Below are 21,624 nucleotides of genomic sequence, written 5' to 3'. Positions count from 1 at the left end.
GCAAACTATTTTAAATTTAAAATTATATGAAAAGTTTTTGAATGCCTTTCAAAAAGAATTTTAATAGATTCTGGGCCATTGTAAATGTTTGCTGGAGTTACCAGCCTTGTAAATTTATCTGTATATCTGATACAAGAGCATTTATTTCAATACTATGAAAAAAATTTGAATTTTTTTTTTATCTTATTGATTAACTGTACTCATTCATTGTTTATACTAGTGTTTATAAAAATTTTCATTTTGTAATTATGAATTATAAGAAGGAGATTAATTCAGTTAACAACCAAGCTTCACAAAATAACTATAACAAATGATGATAAAATTAAATAGCTGCTTTCTTTAAGTATAAAATATTTTGTAAGAAAAGTTTATAATTCTTTATTGAATTGTTTTTTGCTTTTGCAATCTATATATTTAAAAGTGAACAACGTCACTTAGTTTATATACTTCCCATAGATTAAATTCAGCAAGTGAAGTCTGAATTTAAACACTGTGAACTGTAGATGTGCAGAAAACCTATAAATATTTGGATATATTTTGAGATAATTGAATTATTAATGATTTTAGTGATTTTTAGTCAGTTACATGACCATTAGTTCTGTTACATGGTTTATTATTAGAATCTTCTACATTTTACAATAATTTTTTTTATTAAATTAATAGTAATTTTAATGTGTATATTTGAGGAAAAAATATAAAGCTTCAAATACATTTGTAACATTTATATTTATAAAAATGTTTACATTGCATCATATAACTGTATGCTTCACTTTGATGATATTATTCATAAGGAAGATGTTAAAAATGTTGAATTTATTACAAATTTTACTTTAATAAACATTGTATATTAAAATTATTTTATGTTTATTTTAATTATATATATATATATCTACCAATGCATATGAAGTACATTATTGTGACAACATAGTAATCTGCAATTAGTGTTTTCTTATCTGCAATCTGCATTTAGTGTTTTCTTATAAGATCTACTGTATTTACTTGAATAATTCATCTTAATTTCTGCAAATTTGTTCATGGATTTTTTTTTTCTTGAAAAAAATACAGCTTTATGGAAGCAGACATTGCTCCATAGGTACAAGTTTGTAATTGTAAATTAAAATTGGAGTTTAATTTGCATCTTTTTTCAGATTAGCCCAGGAGGGGCATCAAAAACGCTTGCGACTCTAGACAAGGAACCACTCTGGTTATTAGGTTTGAAGAGTAGATATAATTATCATTTCAACAGTGTTTTTGTTAGTCATGTGCTAAATATGTGAAAATATGATATTTCAAATGTTGGTAGATTTTGCAGCAACAATAATGAGAGTAATTTTTAAATTTATTTTTAATTATTAAAAAATTAATGAAGACCATCATCTGAAACAGCACAAATTAACTTAAAATAGTACTTTTACTAATGTTTTTATCTGTTTCTAACAGACATATTCAGATAAAATACATAGAATGCAGAACTAAACAAACAAATAAACAGAAATTGCATTCAATATTAACAACTTTTCAAACAAATTTTGTTCAAAAAAATTGTAACAGAGTTGTAACATATTTTACCTGAAGATGTCATTTACAAACAGATGATCAAAACATTAGTAAAAGTACTATTTTAAGTTGATTTTCGGTTGGGTTTGGGTGTTTGTCTCCATTTATATGAGTAATTTCAGTTTTTGAAGCATAATTGACCAAAAAAATTAATATTAAAACAATGGACACAATAAAATATTTTAGATATTAAAAAGGAATATTTTAGCTGCAACAATAAATTAATGATAATTTGAATTAATATAGCAGTAGCCAACAAGTCTATGACATTATTTGAAACAGCAGTCAGGGATGTAATGAATTAGATATTAAATTTGTAATTTACTTCGCAAGTTTAAAGGATATGCTGATTTTCTGTTTATCTGATTATCTTTGTTCTCTTTATTGCATTTAAGCTTGACATTTAACAAGATGATTATTAATTTTGTTGTGTTTTTATTGGTCAAAAACTGAATGAAAAAAAAGCTTTCTGTTGAAACTTGCATTTTAAAGCTTGATTTGTGACACCAAAGCAAACGAAAACTGTAATTTCTGACAATTTCGTTCTTTTGAAGGTTTTTATCATTTGCCATGACCCTAGATTAGAGTTGACAGCAGGTCTAATTAGAAGCATTTTCCCAAGTTTGAGTATACAAAATAATAAATGAACCTTGTAAAAGGAAAGTACTGTTAGTGAACTTGTTGGTAGATGTTTGCTGTTTGAGGATGGTGATTGTTATAACCAATCAAAATTTATATTTTAAAAACTAATTCGGAAAATAGTTTACTAGGAAAATTAACTTTTAAAGTGAGTTTTTTTGTTTTCTAATTCCAAAGAGGTGGATATTTACAGGAAAGTCCATCTTATGAGTAATTGACTAACTGCCAAGATGTAAGATTTATATTGGAAAGTGCTGGCTGGAGATAACAATATTGAACTCATAAAAATGTTTTTTCTTAAATTTATAAGTTAAAATTATAATTAGAATTTTAGAATAATTCTAATTGTAATTTTCAAATATTTAAATTTATAGATTTATAACCATTAAACTTAAGTTTTAATAACCAAATATCTAAATGCTGAACTTTTTAGCATAGCCTGAAAAAATCCAGCATTTAGCTATTTGGTTATTGTGTGTTTATATTTTTATCCTAATAACAAACCTGAAGTTATGATGATAAAATATTTGGCTTGATTTAATGATTGTTTTTTGTTTTTCTCCTTTTGAAATAAGTTAATTAGAAATAAAAAATTTTGGTGTTATTTTGTTTTAAATGATTTGACATGATTTGTAGATACAGTGGAACCTCGCATAACAAGCAAAATAAATTGTGAAAAAATGACTTGCTTAACAAGCGAATTTTCACATAACAAGTGGCCAGGAGAGGGTAAGTCCTGGATTGCGCACATTCTCCATCTAGCACTTGTTCAGCTAGCATCTTAGGGTCGCTTGTGTTCACACATTTTTCCAACACATATTACATATAAACATCAACAACCATAGCCTGTTATATAATAAACCCACCAAATGATATGCCAAATTCTTGGACTACATAAAGGCTATAATTTCATATTAGAAATTAATTAATTTGACTAGAGGTAGATAGTTATGCTGCCATCTTGTATTAAATTTAATGACCGATTTCCAAATTAAATTCCAGAAATGTCTAAATTAAAAATTAATTATTTATAATTATTAAATTTAATACGAGATGGAAACATAAATGCCTACCTCTAGTCAAATTAATTAATTTCTAATATTTAATTATAGCCTTTGCTTAGCCCAAGAATTTGGCATGTCAGTTGGTGTGTTTATTGGACAAATTATCCGATTTTTTTTGGTTTCCTGCAAATCGAATTCACATTTCAGATTGGTTCATTCCACGCTAGAAGAAAAGATGATGATGATTCAAGCTCCTTAACAAGGTTTATTGTATAATTTTCTTTGAATAAACATTATACATAAAATATTTGAGTATATTTTTCGGTGTGGAACGCATTATCATATTTTACATTAATTTATATGGGAAAAATTGTTTTGCTTAACGAGTGTTTCACATTACGAGTAAGACTGGAATGAATTATGCTTGTTAAGCAAGGTTCCACTGTAATGCTTTACAAAATAATACAAATTACAAGTAAAAGTAATAGAAAAACTAACATTATTTCTTTGAGTGAATTTTTGTTTTCATCAATATAATAATTTTTTATTTTTTTTACTATTTATTTTAAATATTTCTTACTGATATGAAACATGTTCAGTCTATATTGACTTATTGCAAGTTAAGATTCCTGTATAAAATTTGCATATGACAAACTTTTATCATTTAACTTGATTTCATATCTTTTTGTTAAAGTATGAATGTTTTACTTTTGTTGTTTCAAATTAATGAAGTGATACATTTGTAAATTGCTATCATTATCTTTTTTTTTCTTTTTCTAAAATAATAATTTATTTAAAATATATCATTGATATTTTAAAATTTTTATACACAATATCTAAGAAACATTTTGACTATGCAATTAAGAAAAATTAAGATATTATGAATTATACTTGTATGTCAAAAGTAATAATAATTTTACTTCTATTATTCGAAATACAGTATACACTTGTTAATCTGGTCATTCCTTGCACAAAGGGGTGCCAGATTAGTGGGTGTGTATAGGCCTAAAGCCTGCTTAAAGGAAATGGTTGATGTTATCTGTTGCCCTTTTTGGATGTGGGCAAATAATGACTCGCTGACATGCAGTATCATACACAGTTCAAGAAATAAAACTCAAGTAAACAAAAAAAAAGAAAGCAGGATGTGAGACATGACCTAACACTTTCATGGAAATGGAAGCATGTAGGCAATCACATTGGAAGGTATGCCAGATTAGTGTGGGCTGGATTAGTGAGATTCTATCATATTAACAAACATTTTTATGTAAAATTAACTCTTAAGAACAAGAATAAATGTGTGAATATAAGTAGTCTAGTATTTTAAATTTAGATCTTAAATAACATTGTCATTCTTTGCAAAAACTCTTAAACTATTTATTTTATTTCACATCATATATGAATTAAAATCTTTTTTCTATTTTTCAATTTAGTCATATTATCTCTGAATGGCATGTTGCCAAATACTAAATTTTCTGATATCTTAAAACTAATCAATTAGCTTAATTTAAAAAATAAAAAAGGAAATATATATCTTAATGTCTTGTTTTGAAAAGCACATGCAGTAAATAAGTGAATCATACAGATGTTTATTGTCATATCTTTCATATTAAAATTTGTGTTTTTTGTTATGTATAGTTTTTAAAAACAAAATATGAGGATAAAGCATAGCTTTCTGTTTTTTTTTCCTTTTACAAAAATTAAAATTAAAAAAACTTATTTTCAGCAGAATTGTCAGACATCATTTATTTTAACTAAACCGTCCTTGTACTTTCTGGAAATGAGAAAGAATTCAATTTGTCCTTTTTTATTTTCATTTTTCAGTGCCTGTATTTCATAACGGGGCACTGCCAAGAGGACTTTCTATGGGAAGCTGGCAAAACAAGTTAACAAATTTGTGTGTTACAAATGTGAAGAAAACCCAGAAAATGCCACATGACTAGCCCCTTGATGAAGCATAAACCCACAACCAACAATCAGTATTGAATGGTTATATCTACTTGGCCACTAGTACTAAGTCTAATTAATGAAAATATTCATAAAACTTCAAAGTAATTATAAGAGTATAGAAATATACATTGCCACATATTGAATTTTCAAACACTAAATAAATAAATAAATATTAAAATCAATCTCAAAAATTCTTATAAAACATATCCAGCAAAACAATGGAAACAACCAATTTAAATTAGAGATGTTTTTAGTAGTATCAATAATTACAGTCAAACCTGTTTTTATGCGCTCTTTTTATGTGCGATTTTTATTTGTGCGATTTTTTTAATGCGAATTTTTAATTTGTGCGGTATAGTTGGCGACTAGTCTCGTGCGATTCGTCATGTCTTACGTTGACTTATTATAGCTAAATAAACTTATTATAGCATAAATGCACTTATTATAGTAATATTATTGCATGAATATGCGAAAAATGAAATAATTTACTTTTTAAGTCAACAAAACACCACCTGGACAAAAATATGTAAAACAGACGATAGACCAGACGATGCAGTCAAGTGCTGACATCTGTTGTCAATAAATTCTATTTCGTACGGTTTTGAGTTATTTTCTATGTGAGACTTTTTTTATGCGGTCCCTGTTGACCGCATAAAAAAATTATTTTTTTAATTGTGTTGCGAAAACTATTATTTACAGCCATTCGTGAAGTTTCGTGAGATTTTTTTTAATGCGTTTTTTTTTAATGCGGTCCCTATCCCCGCATAAAAACAGGTTTGACTGTATTTTTGAACAAAATTCATACTGAAAACAATGCCTTCTTTATATTATTATTTTTTTTTTTTTTTTGTATCTCCATGTAATTAAACATAAACTTGGTGCTTCTGTAGGCCAATACAATCTACTTAGTTCTGTAACAAAAGCATTTCAACTGGAAAAATATACAAAGAAATCCAGCAACAAGTTGCATAACTTTCCTGGCAAAAGAATTTAAAATTGTGATGATGTCATTTGTTACAATATTTTATTTTTAAAACTTTATATTATTAATTATTTTAAAATGACAAAAGGTTTAATTTTGAGGGTATGGATGTGTTTTATAAAAAATAATGCAAATGATAACAACAAGTAAAATCTTCATTAAGTCCGACCCCACTCAAGATAACAAATGACCTCCTCTATCTTCCCTTCTTCTTGACCTTTTACAACCAAAATTTAATAGTATGAATGTCTTTAATATACAAACCCCTCCACAAAATTTCAGAAATTTTTGACAAAAGGCATATGAGTCACTGAGCTTTAAATTGGATGAACAAAACTGTGCATTACATACACATGTCTATAAATGTAAAAATCTTGAGGATTTTATTTATTTTATTTATTTTTTGTTACCAATAGCCATACTTTCACTCTGTTTTTTTTTTTTTTTACTTTTCCAAGTATTATATATAATAATGTTTTACTTTTACTTTGACACTTTTCTAGTTTTTTAATCCCTGATAACTTATACTGCTATTCTCTTTCTAAATGACTTTACTTATTATTAACGTAAATAATTTAAGTTGCGTGAGAAACTAGAGACTATCATTTCACAGCTTTTAGATATTTAGTCATTATTCTGAGCTTTAAACATTTTTTTTTGGTATTTTATATAATTAAAATTTTTCATTTATTCTCTTCACGACTGGATTTGATTTGATGTAATTACTTAAAAAATTAAAATTATTTATAGATGGAATTGCAGTAACTGTGCATGAGAAAAATGTTTTACAACAAAATTGTGATATTCTCTTATGCTATATAAACTAACGCTAGCAAAAAACCAGTTTATGCTAAATGGTAGTTATAGCAAAAACCAGAAATCTGTTTTCAAAACTGGATTTTTATGGGTAGTGAAAGTGGCATTATTATTATGGTATCATTTAGTCGACTTGTCTTTTTTGCTATACTATAAATACACTTTTTGTCTAGTTAAAAATGTTTTGATGAGTTCTATAATAGCTTCTTTATTTCTAGACTTATCACATTGTCATCAGACACAAGATCAGCCTCAATATGTCAATTTGTTTTTAATAAAATGCATTTCGGACTTAGTCTCTCCTTGGCTTTTTTACAAATTTTTTGCAAAATTGACATATTTACAACTTCAAATCAAACAAAGGAAATTTGGAGTTGTGAATATGTCAATTTTGTGAAAAATTGCAAAAAAAAGCTAAGGAAGGACAAGTCCAAAATGCATACTATTAAAAATAAATTGATTTATATTGGGACTGATCTTGTGTCTGACGATGGTGTGATAAGTCTAGAAATAAAGGCCATTATAGAGCTCACCAATACATTGTCATTTTTGATTTTTAGTTGGCAGAAAAGTATGCTTGGATATAAGATGATTCCATGTAACTGATATACAGTAGAGAGTCGAAAATCGGAATCAATTGGGGACTGGGGTTGTTCTGATTACCCATTATGTATGAAAAAATACATTAACCTGTCCGATGTTCAAATTTTTCTCCGTTGCGTGTCGCTTCATGTTGAATTTTCGTCGATTTTAAGCCTAAAGAAAATTTTTATTATAATAATCGAGGCTATCGTATCGTTAAAAATTATTTCTGCATTTTGTACAAACAAAATAAATATATTGAAGAATATAAAAACATGAAAATTATACTTTAGAAGTAAATTTAGTATCAAAATCGTTCAATTCAGCACGACACAGTCCAACTGAAAATCGTGCCGATTACCAGCGATTCCGATTACCAGTGTTCCGATTAATGACTTTCTACTGTATTGAAATTTTCTGGTAGTATATCATTATAAACTATGCCAATTTACCATTCCTGACTTTTTAAAAATAATGCCACATATCATTCATTTTTAAATTTGTAAATTAACATGAAAATCAGTGGGACTCAATCATAAAACAATAAACTTTTCAAATGCTATTTGTTAAACACTTAGACTCTTAACATTTACTAATGTGAGGCTCTGGATAGGTCCGAACCTCACTGAAATTCGCGTTAAAATCATTTATTTTTAGAAAAAAATTATTTTTTTTAGAGGAAAAAAAATAGAAGGTAGAAATAGTTTTTCTTAAAGAAAACGACGCGAACTTTTAAACAATAGAACAATGGGGAAACGTAGATCGTCTATCTCCGAGTGGGAATCGAATTAAACTTCGATTTTGACCTCTCCCGCGCCCCCGAAAGGTTTCGAATTGTCACCAGGTGACGAGAAGAGACCAATCGGAAAGCGGAATCGAAGGAAAACAGATAAAACCTGAGAATTCAAGGACGCGAGGGCTTCTTCTCCCGAAAGTTCCAAGTGACGGATCTATTGTTGTGTGTGTGTCTGGTGCCCATCTTCGTCTCCGTCTCCCGACCTCGGATCGACATCTTTCCATCAACGGAAGTCGACCGCATCGTCCTGGAGTCGCGGAGTCGTCGAGGGAACTGGCCATTCGCGACCTAGGGACACTCCTTCAAAATGAGACTATATTCGAAAGGAGAGGAAGACCCAGAGACTGCTGCCAACCTAGAACTTCCAAGATCGCGGAAATCTTGTAAGCTTCTTTCGTGTCAAATAAACGGTTTCTTGTAACCGTAGAGTCTGTCTCAGTGCCGATCGCCCACATACGACCCTTTGGGACCGCTCGACCCTCTTGACATAGTCGGCACCCAGTCGAAAACTCACACTAACATCAAAGAAACAATAATCTCATTTTGGCAGGAATAAAACATGATGATGATGATGATGATGATAATAATAATAATTTTACTGAATTCAAAGTATTTTTGAAACAAGTTTGGCATCTAATATTTAAAAACTGGTTTTGTTGAAAACCAGCTAACCAATTTCAAGAATTTCCATTTTTTGTCAACACTAATATAAATTTATCATTCATGACAAAAATTAAGTTTTATGTCTTAGGTTTAATCACCTAAAAAAATTCCATAAAATTTAAAAGATGCCTAGATTTCCATCCATCATCACGAACACTTAGATTATTAAATCTTCTGTCAGTTTCTCAAATTAGATACCATGAAATCCTGAGGTTCCATGAAGGGTTGTAAAGGATTCTGCAATAGAAAAGTGCAATACAATAATTGAAGAAATAATTCAGTTTACAGATAATCCCACTGTTTCACTCCAGAAGTTTTTAATATCAATAAATAATTGTTGATACCCCATTTTAGTTATGATTTGCTTTTTGTTTTTAAATCTACAGTTGAAATTTGTTAATTGGACTCCTACAGAACCAGAGTGTAAGATTACAATCCTTCCCGTCTCCGTCTTACGTTGCCCCTATTTTAATACAAGGATGCCAATCTCCATGTTTTAACAGTTGCATACGAACCGAGATCAGTTAGCCTAATGATGCCCATTTAACATGATCAAAAATATTTGCTTTCTTATAAAACTGTGCTGTGGATTGGTTTTGTGTGCTTTGAGAAGTTAAACATTCAACAAATTTTATAAGAATAACTTTGTTAATATCATAATTAGAAATTTTTTTTCTTTAATAGTTTATAATTGGAACAGCAGAAATTAGAAAATACAATAGAATTCGGTTAAGAAGTTTTCCAAGGGACAATTTAAAAAACTTCTTAAACAGAAATGAAAATAATTTAGCTTTCTTTCAATAATCCATACTTATTTAACAATGTTCTGTTACATTACAGTGAATTAGACTTAGATATAGCATTTATAAATAAACAGATACTATATACTTTTTGAATCATGAAAAAAGATAACTGCTTTATAGTAGTTCAATAACAATAGTAAATGTGACCAAAAACATGGTTTCAATATATGAAAATATTATAGACCTATAAATTCCCACTGTGGTTCATCTGTCTGTCCTTACTTAATCTTGAGAACAGTTAGATATGTGAAAGTCAAAACCAGATATAGAAAGCTTAGGGGCTGGAGGTCCTGATTAAGTATATACAAACTTCCAATGTGAACTGGAAGTCATGTTATTTCAATTCAAAAATTTTCCCCAGAAAGGAGTTAGCTAGACGACTGGCATGAAAAGTATGATGAACAGGGGCAAGCCACCACTAATTTGAGGTGGAGAGCATATATTTTAAATGAAATAAATTAAAACAATATGATCATTACAATGCTGGTCTGCAATTTTTATGTCACAATAAATAATTGCTTGTTTCAGTTTAATAAACATTTTTGCTGTTGCACAAGGTTAGGTGTATTGTTATGTAAAAAATGATTTAGTGACTCCCACAAACAAAACCACAAATCTACAAATATCACAGGAAATTTTTTTTTTGAAGACTTAAATTATCATATTAAAAAGCAAGACTGTCCCACCTAATTTGGGATGTCTGGTCACTTTAGGTATCACTAAAGGTATCCCAATTAGGTGGGACAGTCTTGCTTTTTAATATCCTAACCCAAAAAATGTTTAATTTTTGGACTGTTTTATAATTATATTCAAATCTAATCAATATTCATTGCATGAATTGCAAACAAAGTCAAAGACAAAATTGCATACAAGTTCATAGAATAAAAATATATAATTTACAGAAACAGTAGCCCAATTTGCAGTTTGGCAATCTGCCTGTTGGAGAACAGTGAATGTATACCACATGCGAGTGCCACAGTTGTGCAGATCGGTTATTAAAGGGAGTTGATGGTTTTTTCTAATTATCTGATTTAAAGAAACTTGATTTAAAGCAAACAAAATTATACTTGAATCTGTAATTAACTGTTGTTATTACTGCTGTAGGTGATTGTTTTGTAAACAAGTAGGACTGTATGAATAAGTAAAATGTTCATTAGTTATCACTAACATGTCAGAAAGCTAGAAAACTGATGCTTATTGATCACGTGAATACTTGTTGAATCAATCACACTCAGCTGATATATTAAAACATCTGCCTAATGTCTGATGCCTAATGCCTAATAATGTAAGTATCATCCACATATTGATAATTGTTGTCAAAATTCTCTATTTTTGCAAGCATCGTTGTCAGATAACCACATACGAAAATTGTAACATTGTGTTCAAAGTAACCCAAAGTCATGCACATGAAATTTTTTGATTTCCCACTACGATTCTTTTTTTCTTTACCAAATGCAGTTTTATTCATTTATATATAAAATTTTCAATAGGATGCAGTTTAAAAGTTACTTAAGCAAATCAACTTTCTGGCTATGGACAATTATTTCATCTACTTAAGTTGGAAGTTTTCTTAAATGGGAACATTTTTTATACAGGAAAAATTTACATATTGTAAATAGAACATACAAATCTTATTGCACTTTGCTTGTAGACCTGCATTCCAAAATAGAACACAGCTAGCACTGGAAAGAGTCGATTTTAGAAGATTCTACCTGAGGAAGATCCTAGAGGTGGACTGAAAATGTTAGTAACATAATAGTTTTCAAATCACATGAAAAGTGCAATAAGGTTTTTAAGTTTCATTTATAATTAATGCTTTGTTGTTAGAAGATTAATTTACATATTATGTTGAACTTTCTCATAAATTATAAAGGCCATCATCAAGCTGTTATATTTGGAACAATCTTTCAAATGTATCAGAACATTGAATACAATACAAAATTGAAGTATTTCAGACTTACGTTTAACATTGTAATCGGCTGAAAAAACATTGTAATTATGTACAAATAAATAAAACTGATCCAAATGTTTTTTGTTTTGTTTTATATTTTGTTTGAATTGATTTGTTTATTTGTAAAGCACTAATTTTCCACATTGCAGTAAAGATTTTTTTTCAATATTTGTATAATAATGATACTGAATTAATTGAATATAAAAGTTTGAGTTGTTATCAATAATGCTTTCTGGATATATTGAGGCAAGTTCATTTCAGATAGGTTTGTTTCAATTACTGCATCAAACTCTTAAGATGGCTGTAAGTTATGCTGGTAGGTATATATTAATGTATGTACCAAAGCTTCATTAATTAATAATAGAAAAACATCTGTTGAATTTCCCGAGTTACTGGAAAAGATTCTGTAGTCTTTTATATATGCATTTTCCGTGAAATGAATGTGAACTGCTGAGTGCTGTACTGAAACTTGATTTTTCTTAATCATCATGTATGTAAAAAAAACAATTTGCAAGTAAAATTGCATGACCACTGTAATGTTTACAATGCAGCTAACTTAGAATCATTACTTTTAGATGTTTATAATTATTTATAACATTAACTGAAGATGATTTAATTGGTAATATATTTACCAATAGTTGAAAAGGATTACTGTTATGTATTCCTTTTTTGCATCTGTTTTTAATTCTTAGAGGTTGTTTCTATTCATTAATTTTATTTCCTAATTGGTTTATTTATATTATCTTTTAGTTACATTTGTCATATTTCGACATATTTTATTGTCATTGTATATAACTAATTATTTTAAATACAGTAAGACCTTGCTTAATGCGAGGGATGCATTCCTAGACTAACAAAGAAAGCACTAAGCGAAACAGGGTCATTTTAACATAGAGTAAATAGGGATAGGGGAACATGCAACTAAAAATAAACAAATTTACTTTAATTTTAAGTTATATTATTATACAAATTAATATAAAAATATGTTAAATAACACACAAACATATGCACACAGAAATGTAAAGTTTATTTTTTGTGATGACGGTCCTAATTCTTTTGAAATTCTTGTTATTTGCGATAAAGTCATGTAGTTTCATTTGACGTGTTTTTCTTTCCTGAAACTAATGTCTGTAGCAGAAGGTTGCATCCAAAATGCCTCGTTTTGCTTTTGCACTCCTTTCAAAATCTGGATCATTTGCTACAATCTGATCAACAATTTTGGTTATCGTTACCAAACTTTTATGAAGGAAATCTGTAGAGAAATTCTTTGGGTTATTTGTTTTCAAAATCTCTATTTTCAAGTTCTACACGAATTCATTGTACTTCCAGTTCTGAAAGGTTGTCATTGGTAAGGCTCTCACCAGAAACCTGCTGTAACTCCTCAATATCCTGCTCATCTAAATCTCCTAGTCCTGCTGTATCAATTAGGTTGACAATTTGGTCAACCTAATCGATACAGTGATAGGCTCTTCTCGTTGAAAATTCTTGGATACCTTCAGCCATAACTCTTCCACACTTCATTCATCAGTTAATTCTTGCCATTTATCAGTTAATTCTTGCCAACCAAAGCTGATATTTCCTATGGCATCCATGAAGTTATATTTTTTCCAAAATTGCACCAAATAAACATAGATTTAAAGAAAGTACACCTTTTTGCCACCTTTTGCTGATTGGTTTGTGTTTGCAAATAATCGTATTATATATGAATCAATGAAATGCCGCAATAATTTAAATCAGCGTAAATATTGAGCTTTTTTTAGGCTTCAAGCAGACTGCGTTATATCAAATCAGCGTTAAGCGGGGTCTTACTGTATATTTTATAATATATATATATATATATTACATTTATATACACAAAAACAATTTGTTAATATGTAAATTTTTTGAAAAAAGAGCTTTGAGAAATGAGGAATAATTTTATCAGTAAGGCCGCGACTCCACTGGCCGTAAAAGGGCCGTAAAACCCCTCACCGTAAAAGCTTTTTATCACGTGACCATGATATTTTACGCCTGAGCAGGTCGTAAAACCAACGTAAAAGCGAGTTGAACACTGCTCAACTCGCTTTTACGTTGGTTTTACGACCTGCTCAGGCGTAAAATATCATGGTCACGTGATAAAAAGCTTTTACGGTGAGGGGTTTTACGGCCCTTTTACGGCCAGTGGAGTCGCGGCCTAATATGGTGAGAGGAAAACAATATATATATTAAAAACAAATTATTTGTGGTCTTTCAATCCATTTTAAGTTAAAAGAAAAATCTTAAATTTTTCTTTTCTTTAACTGTCAAATAACCAGAGTAGTTGATGATAAAATTTATATAAGAAAACTTGTTTTTAACATTTCAAATCTTAACATAAGTTATTATGTATGGTAACTATTGTACTCTCAAACAACATTTATAGAAAAACAGTTCAGTTATGAAAATAATTAGAGATGTTTTTCTCATGTTCATCTTGTTGTTTTAAAATATTCTCTCCAAACTGTTGGAACAAAATCAAGCTTCCAGTGCACTTGATTTCCTCTTCTTCACTTTCAGATTCCAATGAAGAATCATCCAAATCTTTCCAATCCTCACTAACAGGCAATTTAGCATCAACTGCACAGTAAGAATAGACATCCAGTTTACTGTTTTAAGCAGTCATTATCGAATTGGCAAAGTCTAGGTTTTCCTGTAGATCAGCATTCTCTGTATAGTCCTCTTCTGTTGAGATATGTCAAACTAAAAGGCAACTTGTCTTTCACTGTATATCTTCTAAATTCAATTCTTTTTATGAAGCCATTTATTGTTATTCAAGTGTTCTACAGCTGGTCATACACATCAACTATCAAACAAGAAACATACATTCAGATGCTTTTTCTTTGTTCTACCTCTCCCTCTTCTGCTCAAAATCAGATCAGTCCACAACCAACTAGTTAAAGTCTAAAAACCAACCAATAGAACATGTAACATGTGACTGCAATGCATTTGTAGATTACATGTCATACATTTTTTATAAAGTGTATTCAGATAGTGAAACACTAACATCAAAAACTGTAAAAAAAAATTCATCAGTGTGAGATGTTCAGATTACAGTGTGTTCAGAGTAGAGATTCTAACATGTGCAAAATCTGAGGCTCATCTGGGACAAAGAAAAATGTTCAGAATGGAGTTCGCTGTAATTATACATTCTTTTCTCATATGAAATTATATATGAACATAATCTAACACAGAGAGAAATAGACCTTTTTTTATTCACATTTCTCTTCAGAGCTAATTCAATATTTGCACCTTCTCTCAAGTCATTATATACAGAAATATATATTTATTGTTCTTGTTGTTATAGTTCAGTGGTTCCCAACTGGTGTTCCGCAGAACACTGGTGTTCCATAAGCATCTCCCAAGTGTTCCGCAGATTTAGTCGCAACTCGGAAAGTGTACAATCGTATTCGAGCCGCCGAATATCAAAAAATTAAAATCATAAAATTTTCACAAACTTAAATATATATGTATGACTCGTACTTATGGAGTGTACTGACTGTTTCGAATAAGATAAAGGCAATGATAAAAACTGAATGAAATATGTAAAAAACATCAGGCACAAGTTTCCCATTAAAGTTATTTAGGTATATTTTTTCCTGTCTTAGAATTGGTGTTAATAATATGAGTAGAGATTTTGAATTATAACTGCTTAATTCTAATAAAATAACTGATGACAAGCTTATGTATTTCATATTAACTTAAGTAAGTGTTCCGCTAAAGAAAATTGCTCACAAAAGTGTTCCGCATCCTAGAAAAGGTTGGGAACCACTGTTATAGTTCAATATTTCAATGTTAGCAGAACAATAAATTTTTCAAAATAATATTAGTCCAGCTAAGTTATAACAGTAACTAGTATTATTGCACCAGGATGCTAACATTTTGGGTTATCTTTTTGCCTGAGGATGGATGACCTGATTAACATCCATCCACCCTCAGGCATAAAGATGACCCATTGCATTTTGGAATTTCATCATCTCCTAACTGAAAAAATTGCACTTGACTAAATGGATTCAAAATCACTTGCTCGATGATATTGTCAACTGTCAGATGAACAGAGATTTAACTATAGAACACAGCTCTTTTAGAACAAACTGCTGTAGAACTACATTATAATTGGTCAGTTGGAAAAGCTTCTAGAAATGAACAATATTAGATGGTCTCATGCATGTTAATTGTCAAGTCCAATTTTGTTATATCACATGACTAAATTGTTCTGCTAGCTTCTCATATACTTACAATGATAAAATTTATAAAAAGGATTTTAATAATCTATGTTAGTTATAAAATAATAACAAGTAAAACAGCAAGACCAATTTTTGGGACAAGACTATGTCTCAGAGACTCAGGGCTCAACACAATTGTTCAAACTTCGCCGGCCACGGTTCAAGGTCATCCACAAGGCATTTGAAATTACCTGTCCAATGTCTAAAATTTCTCTCCATTGCATGTCGACCCAGGTTGAATTTTTGTCAATGCCTAACAAAAATTTCCCATTTTTGAAAAAATAATTGTGGCTATTGTATCATCCAAAATTATTTTGTTATTTTGCACAAACAAAACTGAAACAAGATATCTTGATCAACCGGTCAAGGTCAGCAGGTTAAATGGGTTTTTTCAAAAATTCATTTGATTCATTTGTCAAAATTCGATTTCACAACATTTGCATTTCCATCTTCCCAACGATATACGCATGTGCAAATCTCGCACTCATGCCTGTTTGTAGAAAGATGTTGCCATTTGTATTTTATTTTGACTCGACTCTTAGTCCCCTGACTACTTACAAGTCTGATTTTTTTTTTTTTTTTTTTTTTTTTTTTTTCTTATGTGCACATGATTTGGGTACCTAATACTCTGTGCCAAATTGCAACTCCTGACATGTCCCCCTTATACCTCTAATGTGTGCACCCATGATGGCACCGCGATTTTATAAACAAGACATAGTCTTGTCAATATAAATACCAAATTATAATGGGTTTTACATTAACCCTTTTACCAGTACAAATGAGAATTTTTCATGTCTGCTATTTTCAAAAATACTAACTCTCTGGAGAATTTTTCATACTTAATAAAAAAAAAAATGTGAATACTATTTGCCAAAACTTTATTTTTTCACAAATAAATATGTTCTTTAATAAACTTTTTATTTCATTGTGTTTTGAAATTAATGCATTTTTATCTTTATTCTTATAAATTTTGTGAAAAACATTAGTCAAATTTAACATTTAGTTCTGTCTAAATTTTTAAATTACATTAGTATACTATAGTAACAAATCATAGTAACTTGAAAAGTACTTAACACACAATCACCCATTTAGAATTTGAAATAAAACATTTTAATCAAACAATTTATGTAATTTAATACAAAAATCAGCAAGTAAAAAGAATAAAGAACTGAAAACAGAAATAAAGAAATTTATGAAATTTATTATAGAAGCTAAAATAAAGTAAAAACAACAATCCTTTATGAACACACATACAGTACATATTTAATGCATAAATATATTGATGACCTTGACATGATTAACTTGCTGTCAGACTTCACCAAGCAAGAACAAAGCCTGTTGATGAAAAGGTTAAAAAGAAAAAAAAAAGTCTGAATTTCTGTCATTATCTCAAATTTTTTGGGGACCAGCCAGGCTTCTGAGGGAGCCAAGATCCCAAACCACTGCCTAGTTATTCCACTACACTTCTCTATTAGCTGCAACTAGGGTTTCCAAACCAGAAAATTGTAAAAGTTTCCTTGTCTAAAATCTCAGGAAAAAAAACAGCTTGAAACTCGAATTTTATAAATCAAACAGGAAAGGTGTCAAATTTATTATAATTCAATGAACATACTTAACAAATAATGTTATATTAATGCAGTTATTATTTTATACATTGTGTTTCTTTTAATATTATAAGGCATGTCCCATAAAAATGTTCTTCTCTGTTAACATTTTCTCAGTAGAACACAGTTTAGTTTTTAATATCTAAACATCATTACTTAATGTTTTAATATTTCAATGAATATTAAACCTGTATGTGAAGATGAGCGAAGAAAGCTCAAAAAATATTAAATACATTTAAGGGAAAAGATCTTTCTAAAAAAATTAGCAATTTTCTGTAAGATGTATGGATCAAAGATTAGTGAAATTATATCTAAACTTCATTAGAACATATTTATCTCTCAATACATTTTTCCCATCAATGTTTATATAAGGAAATTTTACATCAATACAGCAGTTTTAATTAAAAAAAATTGTGGAAAAGTTTTGAGTTACACTCCAAAATTACCATTGACAGAACATCAAAATTACATACAAAATTTTAAAAAACATACCAAATGAAACTTTTCTTCCTGCTAACAAATGAAATTTGAATCTTTGGTATTGTTGGCACTGGGAGAGGCATCAGTGTTTTATTAATAACCTCTGGAACAAAAAGGCTGGACACACTTTTCTGATATTATTAATTCTACAATTCAGCAGAGAAGTATCACAAAATTTTTTTTTTTAATATATAGCAATTTATTCCCTGTCTATTGTTAGAAAAAATAGAAACAAAAATTTACAAATCTCTTTATAATGCTGTATAGTAAATAATACAGCAATAAACATACAGTAAGACCCTGCTTAATGCTGCCTCACTTAATGCTGCCTTGCTTAATGCTGATTCGATATAATGTGATCTGTTTGGTGTAAATTTTGAGCTTTTTCTTAGACTTCAATTTAAATAATCACGGAATTTCATTGATTTGTATTTAATACAATTATTTATGAACACGAACCAATCAGAAAAAGGTTGCAAAAAGGTGTACTTTCTTTAAATCTATGTTTGTTTGGTGCAATTTTGGAAAAAATATAACATCATGGATGCCATAGGCAACATCGGCTTTGCTTGGCAATGATTAACTGATAAATGCACGAAGTGTGGAAAAAGTTATGGCTGAAGGTATCCAAGAATTCTCAACGAGAATAGACTATCACTGTATCATTAGGTTGACCAAACTCAACCTAGTCAATACAGCAGGACTAGGAGATGTAGACGAGCAGGATATTGAGGAGTTACAGCAGGTTTCTGGTGAGAGGCTTACCAATGACAACCTTTGAGAACTGGCAGAACAAGAAATTCATGTAGAACTGGGAAATATAGATTTTGAAAATGAAAAACCCAAAAAATTTCTCTACAGATTTCCTTAGTAAAAGTTTGGTAATGATAACTGAAATTGTTGATCAAACTGTAGCAAATGATTTTAAAAAGAGTGCAAAAGCAAAAAGAGATGTTTTGGATGCAATCTTCTGCTACCGACATTTGCTTAAGGAAAGAAAAAAGTGACAAATGAAACTTTAGGACTTTCGTCACAAAAAACGAACTTTACATTTCTGTGTGCATATGTTTGTGTTGTTTAACATATATTATTATATAAATTAATATAAAAATAACTTTAAAATAAACAGATTTATTTTAATCTGTTTATTTTTGGTCACATGTTCCCCTATCTCTATTTACTCTGTTAAAATGACCTCGTTTAATGCTGTTTTGTTTAGCGCTTTGTTGTCTTGGAATGCATCCCCTGTGTTAATCAGGGTCTTACTGTATTTAATGTAATTAGTTACATACAATGACAATAAAATATTTCGAGATATGATAAATGTAACTAAAAAATAATATAAATAAACCAATATGGAAATAAAATTAATGAATAGAAACACCTCTAAGAATTAAAAACAGATGCAAAGAAGGAATTCATAACAGTAATTCTTTTCAACTATTGGTAAATATATTACCAATTAAATCATCTTCAGTTAATGTAAAAAAAAATAAAATAATAAAACGTTTTCGAACTATCGCAAAGTTTTTCTTTAAGTCAAATAGGTTTGGAATGCTTCAGAATGGAACGTAAAGATTTAGAACGAAATTGAATGTCATTTCAACAAAATCTGTTTCGCCGGGCATGCGCAATTGTGTGCTGATGGATATAATTACAGGTCAGCATCTATGAGGGCCTGCCAGGCTAGCGACAGATTAAGCTCCTCCTTCCGGTTGACACAGGTGGTCTCTCGGCTGGCTTTGTAAATGGTTATGGCTTCTAGCTATTTAAGATTGTCCTGGGATATGCTGACAACAATTTTGGCCTTGTCAAACTTCGCCTTGATGTCCGGATAATAATAATTGTTTAATAATTTAAACAAAACAGTACTGTGATACTGCTGCTATAAGCAATATATGATAGAACACTACAATGCTTTTGCTAATATTCCACAATTAGCATCTGTGATGTACAGTTGGTACATCAGCTGTTAGAAACAGTATGGTATAGTGTTTATTTACACTGAATTTTTATTATTACATTAATTTATATGTTAAATAAGTTCACCAAATACAAGTTTTAGTCGTAATATTTGTACAGTTATTGTTAGGAATTCTATTCTACTTGTTTACCTAATATTTTATTGAAAGTGTTTTTAGCTTTATTTGTGTCTACTGGTAGACATTATGTATAAGTTCCTACCAAAACAATTCACTTAAGATTTGCTTGATGTTTTATATAGATCGTATTGCTAATATCTTTTTTGGTATGAGCTAAATAATGATAGTATATATTGAAATGCTTTATAATTAGTGTCTCAATGAACATAATATGGCCATACCACATGGTGTGGTCATATTATATTTATTTGTCATTGTCTACCACATATCTTATCCATATTTTAGTTCTAGATTACCAATAGTTTATTTTAAGTTTGGATATGGTGAATACATATACTATATCTAAACCAGAATTTTGAGCTGAAATCTTATCAACTTATATTCTGGCATATACAGTGCTATTAAACTTTTTATTAAAAGTTTTTGAGATTATTTACAGTTATCTGTACTGTGTGTGTGTGTAGTACAGATAACTGTTATATTACAATTGTACTGTGTGTGTATATATATATAAGTATAAGGCTAATATTGTTTACAAAATGTTGATTAATAACTTTTTAGTGTTTATGTAACAGAAGTTTTATATAATAAGATAATATTCAGATTTTCTACAGCCTGATAATGCACATTAAATTTCATTTAGTTGTATTCAAATTTAGAAAAAATAATCAATAAATATATCTATTGATTCTTTTTTCTAAATTTGTATACTACTAAATAAATTATAATTACAAGTGAGAACAAACTGCTTAAATAAAGTTGTAAATATAACAAAGATGACTTATCAGCCAAAAACAGCATCTTGTAACTGGAAAAAAAGTTCTACAGCCTTGATGTTCAATGTAGTGCAGTAACTCTAAAGAATACATGGAGGTTGAATGTTAGCCTAAAACATTTATTTATCATGAAGTATTTTAGTGTTACTAATCAAAGTATAGAATTTGAAACTTTCAACATTTATTTTAAATTTGTTTTTGTATTCTTAAATTGTATATTAGTTGAATTTTTTCAGACTATATTAAACATTCAATAAAAACTAACCTTTTAGATTTGTTAGAAGTATTTGTGGGTTAAATATAATAGCATTACGAGCAATTATTTATTATGAGATTGTCACAATGCCAGGCTGCAATTTTTAATTTATTTTATTTAAAATATATGCTTTCCAACTCAAATTAGTAGTATCTTGCCCCTGTACATCATACTTTTCCTTCAAAAATAGAGTTGTGCTGATTATCTATTAACTGCTTTCAGGGGATAACTTTAGTTGAAATAACATGATTTCCAGTGCAAACCAGAAGTTCATATATAGTCATATATTGGAGCTTCCTGCCCCTAAGGTTTCCATTCTGGTCTCATCTTTCATCTATCTAACTCTGTTCTCAAGATTAAGGAAAGACAGATGGACAGTGAGAATTTATAGTTCTACAATTTTTTCAAATTTCAGCCCAATAGTT

At 29.3% G+C, this 21,624-nt stretch overlaps 1 protein-coding gene across 3 annotated transcripts in view; it reads left to right on the top strand.

Moving 5' to 3' along the window:
- LOC136972856 (F-box only protein 11-like) overlaps window positions 1-21,624 on the top strand; it is a 67,019-nt gene that overhangs the window by 3,298 nt on the left and 42,097 nt on the right. The window lies entirely within an intron of this gene.

The sequence above is a fragment of the Centruroides vittatus genome, unplaced genomic scaffold, assembly GCF_030686945.1.
Source record: "Centruroides vittatus isolate TY-2023 unplaced genomic scaffold, ASM3068694v2 contig_3050, whole genome shotgun sequence".
NCBI classification, from domain to species: Eukaryota; Metazoa; Arthropoda; class Arachnida; order Scorpiones; family Buthidae; genus Centruroides; species Centruroides vittatus.
The sequence above is the reverse complement of the archived record's forward strand: the minus strand, read 5'-3'. Positions and strand labels throughout refer to the sequence as shown.